Raw genomic sequence first — 7970 nt, 5'->3', positions numbered from 1 at the left:
CTGCAGGTGTAGTGTACACTCGTTGATTGGAGCACTGTACATTTGAGCTTTTGGGGCGCCTTTTCAACTTTTTTTTAAAAAAGGCCCTACATGGATTTAAACATGGATCGATCCCAAGAGAAATTTTGACTTATCAATTCTATTTTCCCATGTTGATATGTATGTAGTGTGTGCTTAGTACCAACACCTTTTAACGTCAATATCAATGACAATGGAGAAACTATGAGCCCTTTTTTGGTTCCTTTTCATCAACACTCTATTTTACTCGTTTATGTCTCTTTATTTTGAATTTTAATTTAATTTAATTTTGAATTTATAGATAGACTGTGTTATTGGTTGTTTTGATCAATACTGGTTTGCTTTTCCTCCTCCTGTTGACAGTTTCCTCATTGAATTGGCGAGGGTTCTGTATCTTTCCACTTATATTTATTTGAATTTTAGTTTAGTTTAATTTTGAATTTATAGACAGACTCTGTTATTGGTTGTTTTGATCAATATTGGTTCGCTTTTCCTGTTTCTATTGGAATTTTCCTGATTGAATTGGCGAGGGTTCCATGTTTTTCCACTTCTCTTTATTTGTTTCCTTCTTATTTACTGATTGGGATTTTGTTTGTTTCAATATTCATGGGAAATGTGAAGTTATCATGTTTGATGTTACTACACGATTGACTTACAAGAATGTCCCAACGTGGCACAGAGATATTTGCAGGTATCTCTTTTGCAGAGGGATTGGATCTCTAAGTAGAAATGAAGGTTCCTTGATTGTGTGGTAGCACAACTGCCTGAACAGATTTGCTAAATATCTTTGTGAATTTCAGGGCATGTGAGAACATTCCTTTTGTTCTTTGTGGAAACAAGGTTGATGTGAAGAATAGGCAAGTGAAGGCTAAGCAAGTTGCTTTTCATAGAAAGAATAATCTTCAGTCCTATGAGATATCTGCAAAAAGTAACTACAACTTTGAGAAGCCATTCCTCTACTTGGCACGAAAGCTCTCAAGGTGAGCCTTTAATCTAATTTCCTGATGCTCCCTATTATGAATGTTATATTAAAAAATTTGCGTTGATTCTATAATGGGTTATCTTTTTAGGGATCCAAACATTCATTTTGTGGAGTCACCTGCTCTTGCTCCTCCTGAGGTTCAGATACACCTTGCAACCCAGCAACAATAAGTGGAATGCTATTTTCTTATTATTTTTTGTTAACTTTTATTGAAATAATTTGTTCCATTTCTAAAACATTGAAACTTTGGCTTACAATCTTTTATGTTCTCAAGTACGAGGTAGAACTTGTAGCAGCTGCGACCCAACTCCTTCCAGATGACGATGATGATGCTTTTGAATAGCTTTGTTAAGATGCTTTTGCAAATTTAGGGATTGGTGGATTCAATTAGTTTTGTATCATTGGAGTTTTCTCTTGAGTTCCGACATTTAATTTTGATTTGTATTTGGGGCTTAGAATAGCATTATCGCATCTCTCTATATGTGATTTGGGTAGTGTGCAGATGTTTTCATCAGTAGAGTTGGCTAGCCTATATTAGTTCAACTCCATTACAGAGCTATTTTTATATGCTAAGATAGTTTTTTCCATTATATACTCTTGCACATTTTGCACAAGAACTTTTTGTACTCTTCAAATATTTCAAGAATGCTCAAGTGCCTTTTGTTGTGTACTGTTCGGGGAAATGCTAGTTGCAATGATTGTTGCTTGTAATATATTATGGCTTGTTAAAAGTTTCTCTAAAAATTCTAGCTATGTCTGATGATTTATTTTAATTTTGAAATTGGTTTACATAAAGCTTGTACAATGAAAAGTTTACCTGCTAGACAATCAGAATAAATGATATTATAAAATAAGCGCTAATACCTTGTATACGGGCCAAATCCTCCCTTTGCAATATTGTTTTCATTCAAGACATTTTCTGTTGCAACGACCAATGTTTTTGTGGTAAAAACTATTGGTTGACCCTACGTATAGCCTATGTTTCCATTCGGGGCTCTACAGATTGCAATTTATGCAATGCGAACTTGCAATTTCTAACTTCGATTAGAAATCGTGCAACATCCGTATGTAAAAAAGATTGTATTCACAATAACATCAAGAGGAAAGAAAGATGCATGTCCTGTAGAATGGATCTTCACACTGAGACCAATGCTAATGGTGTTGAGAAACTACTGTGCAATGGAATAAACAATGTTGAGGTGTAGAACAAATATATTTTGCCTCCCGAGGAGCAACCCAACATGTCTCAGGTTTCTTTCTACTAGAGCATTCCAATGGTGGATTTGAAACACCTGGATGGCCCTAGCAAAACCAATATCATACAACAAATCCAATGTGCATGTGAGGAGGTGGCTTTTTCCAGGTACAACCTTCAATATCCAATGTCCCAAGTTATGATTTTTTTTGCGGAAGGGATTGGATTCATGAGGTTTTGAATTTTGAATCTCATGATATTGTGATATAAACTGTTTTGAAGATTTGAATTTTGAATCTCATAATATCTCTCAATAAACTTCCAAAATCTCAATCATGAACATTAATTCTTCAAAAAAATTCTATTCAAATTCAATATTAATATGATTGAAGCTATATGATATGATCAGATAGTGAACCACTCGGTACGAGAGAGGGTGATGAAAAACATGATGGGAATTGCCAAAGAATTCTTCGAAATGCCGATGGAAGATCGTGCATGCCTCTATTCAGAGGATCCAAAGAAACTAGCTTAGCTTGCTACGAGCTTCAATATTCACAAAGATGAATTCCTTAACTGGAGGGACTATCTGAGACACCCTTGTTTTCCATTACACGAAGTCATCGACTCTTGGCCTAAAAAACCTTCAACCTATAGGTAGCCATTAAACCTTATGTCAACCATTAAAGCAGCAATCATAACTCGTTTGGCTTAATATAATATTGAAGCTTTTGTTAGAGGGAAATTGTAGGCAAGCACACTATGGAGATGAGGGCACTGTGTTTAAGGCTACTGGCTACAATTTCTGAAGCTCTAGGACTCCATTCTGATTACTTGAACAATATTTTTGGGGAACACAGACAATTATTACTTGTAAGTTACTATCCACCATCCACAAACCTAGATATTACCCTTGCTTTAAGAAGCCATTCAGATGTTGTTCTAATGCAAGGCGATGTCAGCGGTTTGCAAGTACTTAGAAAAGGGAAGTGGGTTGTTGTAGAACCCATTGCTAATGCCTTTGTTATCAAACGTAATAAGCGAGTCTTCCTCGGTTAAAATCAAAATAATTCACGGGCTACATAAGAAACCTCACAAACTTTTGATAAGTGATCAGTTAAAGAATATTTGTGATGAGTCTGTTGAGAGTATTAATTTTCAACAATGATCAAAAATATTTTGAAAAAGAAGTTAAAATAACTCAGCATGCATAAAAGCGTTCCATTACAGACCGTTCAAGCGAAAGAATACTCACTCTATAAAACTATGTAATCTAGTTCTAGATATCATAATCACTCTATAATACTGCGTAATCCAGTTGAGCGATGAAGCTATATTTTCTATAACATGATTGAAGCATAAAACTAACCCATACTTGCCACCAAAGAAATTCCTACAATCTTGTACAGTTGATAATTATGGCTATCAAGCATGCCTAGGTATTGGATATGTTGTCTATCAAACACATAAAGTTATCGCCATTTCATTAATTGGGCTCTCGATTGATTTCTGCATAAAGTTTCGCATTGTCTAAATCTAAAGTCGTTTCCATTCAACAGTCTACGGATTCTTCTTTAGCTATAGTAAAACTCGGAGATGCAACGCTTATCAAAGCTAAGGTAGCATCTTAAATCCAAACTTCTAACTCCCATCTGAAGTAGTAAAACTTGGGCATAAATTTAGTAATGAATTGAATCCCCTCTTGAACAAAGGTAATATTAATAACCCATATGCGCTGGTTTCTATCAGACAGGAATTTCTGTGGTGGTTTCTCTCATACATGAGTACTATTTGTGAACTTTGAATGTGAAACTACTTTGAAAGAACATTCAAAATGATTTTATTTATTTATTTTTAAATAATTTTTTACTTTGTCTCTAGAGAGACAATAGTTTGAATTATGATTTTATTTATTTTTTTTAAATAATTTTTTATATTGTCTCTAGAGAGAAAACAGTTTGAATTATGGACATATAGTCTCTATATAGACAATACGTTTTTAATCTCAGCTATTGTCTCTAAAAAGACAAAAATGTAATTGTCTCTAAAGAGACACAAATGAAGTTGTCTCAAATGGAATTGTCGCTAGAGAGACAAATCAAATTGTCTCTTAATAGACAATAATTCTTGTCTTTATAGAGACAATAATAATATGTGCTCTATATTGTCTTTATAGAGACAAATTTTTGAGACATTATATTTTGAGACACCCGCTTAGAGACAATATTTAAGGCAATACACAAGTATCTTTTTGTCTTAAGTTAAGACAATTGACTCAAATATTGTCTTAAAACCCTCCTACATGTAGTAGTGACAAGTGTGCTTCGAAAGTTGAGCACCTAGTGAGAACTTCTCCCTCCGGGGATTGATTCTTAATTCATCTAATTTTTCAGTACACAAGGTCTTCGTTCTTTCAGCCTAGGAGTTCATGAAGTCCTTGACTCCGATTCCATAGAACATGCAATTTTGCATCAGATCGCCATATTAATCATACGGATGTTTAGGTTTACTTTTAATCATAGAGATGGTTTGGTTTAATTTTAAGTATAGAAATGAGGTTGAATTTTAATGTAGAGTTTTTAAAGTTTTGTTATTATGTTCAGAAGAATCAAAATATGTAAAATATATAAGCAATGCAATCCCAATATTACAATATAATATATTAAATTAATATTTATTTAATTATATAGTTAATATATTAATATTTAATATTAATTTTATATATTAAATTAAAATCTACTATTTATTATATTGGTTAATATTGTTATGCTAATTAATAATGTAGTTTTAAAATTAATAGAATATTTAATTTTAATAGAATATTCTAGTATCATATACAAATTAATGCTTGAAATTTATGTCCAAAATAATTATATTTTTTAGTTTTTTAATTAAATCGATTAATTAAAAAAATCCCATAAAGATTATCATACCAAATAAATTATAATTTTTTCTTCCTGTAATATAATAAACCATAACATTCTGACAAAATTTACCCTAATTATTAATAATTTAATTTATATAATTATAGTCATAACTAAAATATTATTTTTAAAAATAAAGAAAACCATTTACTTAGTATTATGATTAGGATCAGAAACAATTGAAGATTGTACTGCAATGACAGAGATTATGCAAACTTGTGCTATGCTCAAACGATACTCGAGATAAATTTCTTGATCAATCTTGTCAATCAGCGAACAAAGCATGAAAATTTGGAATAGGCTGCAGCGGTCCTATAACATGTAACGTGGCGGAGTTGACATAATGATCAGGCGCCAAGCCCTGGGATGACACAGATTCCACGAGTATCAATGATTTAAGATACAGACTTATGTCATATGACACGTCTAACAGAAACTACTCTTCTCGCGACATATATCACCAGACGCGTCACAATCTTAGACATTATATTCACTCCAAACAGAAATCGGATTCTATACGTGTCTCTCCCACAGCTTGTTGCCTCCAATATATATACAGTCCTCTCAGTTTGCAGAGACTCTTGTATCCAGAGTTCAAAGCGAAAAATGGCACAGATGCAAAGGCCAAGCAGCCAAGATCAGGAAGGCAGGCGCGAGACTGAAGTCTCAGCGTACGAATCTCCCACGGCGGCCACGGACGTGGAGGGATCCATGTTTCCTGAAACCCTAGGAGATGCACAGGCTTACAATTCTTCTATGTCGCTGCCCTTCCAGACGGGTCAGAGTCAGCTCGGAAAGGCGGGTGAAGCGCAAGACATGGGGCCTGTGAGCGCAGTCTACACGAGACGAGAGGTCTACCTCACCCCTGGGGGAGAGGTCGCGGAGCAGGTGACCGAATATTCCACCACCACCACCATGCAGGTAGGGTTTGATCCGTATTATAATGATGCTGCTGCCGTGCCCGGGTATGCCCAGATAAACCCTAGTTTGGTTTATGCCGCGCCCGGGTATGACCAGACAAATCCTAGTGCGGGTTATGGGGCGCCTGGGTATGACCAGTTGAACCCTAGTGCGGGTTATGGCGCGCCCGTGTATGACCAGATGAACCCTACTGCGGGTTATGGAAACCAGGCGTCTTATGGAGCCACCGGCGGGGTGGACTATGGGGGCCATGGGGGCGTTGCTGTGAGTAATCCTGCCATCAGCACCGACTCAACAGCGTCTGCTAATGTGGGGACTACCCGCGCTGCAGGAGGGGGACCACAGCCCCCCGAAACATCTACTGAGTAGATACGTTTAGGGTTAGGGTTATGCAGGGAGCAGTGCAAAACTACTGAGTAGACACGCTTAGGGTTAGGGTTATGTAGGGAGCAGTGCCCAACTACTGAATAGATACGTTTAGGGTTAGGGTTAGGGTTAGAGTTATGTAAGGAGCTGTGCACAACTACTGAGTAGATACGTTTAGGGTTAGTGTTATGTTTGGAGTCGTATACGTATGTGAAGTTTGTAGTGAATTTGTTGCTTAGAGGTGTGGATTTTGATTTTTAGATTTTTCATCTCTGTGAATCGGCTTTAACATTTTCCAGGGAATTCATTGTCATTGCTTGTTATTAATTGGTGAGTTCTCTATAGATTTGTCTACGGTGGTTTGTTTTAATGCACTGCATTCTCTGCAGATTGTAGTTGGGTACGTTGGAATATTGAAAAAAAATACGCTATTTGTTTTTACTCAAAAGCAACTTATAAAAAATATGCTATTTGTTATTATTCAAAAACAATTTATATATGATGGTAAATGAGATTTGCAGATTGTAGTTGGGTACGTTGGAATATTGAAAAAAAAATACTCTATTTGCTTTTTTACTCAAAAGCAACTTATAAAAAATATGCTATTTGTTATTATTCAAAAACAATTTATATATGATGGTAAATGAGATTTGTCTGTGGTGGTTTGTTTTAATGCAGTGCATTCCCTGCAGATTCTGGTTGGGTAGGTCGAAATATAGAAAAAATACGCTATTTGTTTTTACTCGAAAACAATTTATAAAAAATATTTTTTTGTTATTATTCACAAACAATTTTATATGATGGTAATTGAGATTTGTCTATGGGGGTTTGTTTTAATGCAGCCTATTCTCCGCAGATGTTGGATAGGTTGGTGAAAAAAATACGATATTTGTTTTTACTCAAAAATAAAAAAAATATGCTATTTTTTAATATTAAAAAACAATATAATAATTCGGTAGGTTGGAATATGGAAAAAATATGCTATTTGTTTTTACTGAAACAAATGTTTTTTGTTATTATTCACAAACAATTTATATATGATGGTAATTGAGATTTTTCTATGGTGGTTTGTTTTAATGCAGTGTATTCTCTGCAGATTCTAGTTGGGTAGGTTGGAATTTTGTAAAAAACACGATATTTGTTTTTACTCGACGATAAAAAAATATGCTATTTGTTAATATTCAAATACAATTTATATATGATGGTAAGTGCTCTTTCTTAATATTCAAAAACAATTTATATATGATGGTAACTGAGATTTGTGTATGATGGTAATCGAGATTTGTCTATGGTGGTTTGTTTTAGTGCAGTGCATTCTCTTCACATGTTTTAATGCGGTGCATTATCAGGTATATTGGAATATAGAAAAGAAATGCTATTTATTTTTACTCAAAAACAATTTATAAAAAAATATGTTTTTTTTTATAATTCACAAACAATTTATATATGATGGTAATTGAGATTTGTCTATGGTGGTTTGTTTTAATGCAGTGGATTCTCTGCAGATTCTAGTTGGGTACGTTGGAATATTGAAAAAAAATACGCTATTTGTTTTTACTCAAAA

At 34.4% G+C, this 7970-nt stretch overlaps 1 pseudogene; it reads left to right on the top strand.

Moving 5' to 3' along the window:
• Nucleotides 1-554: 554 nt before the first annotated feature.
• Nucleotides 555-1343, top strand: LOC149238236 (GTP-binding nuclear protein Ran1B-like; annotated as a pseudogene).
• Nucleotides 1344-7970: the final 6627 nt, after the last annotated feature.

This window comes from Pinus tabuliformis, chromosome 8 (genome assembly GCF_031772625.1).
Source record: "Pinus tabuliformis cultivar Carrire ecotype Pingquan chromosome 8, CPIR1, whole genome shotgun sequence".
Classification (NCBI taxonomy): domain Eukaryota; kingdom Viridiplantae; phylum Streptophyta; class Pinopsida; order Pinales; family Pinaceae; genus Pinus; species Pinus tabuliformis.
This window is presented reverse-complemented; position numbering and strand designations above follow the sequence as displayed.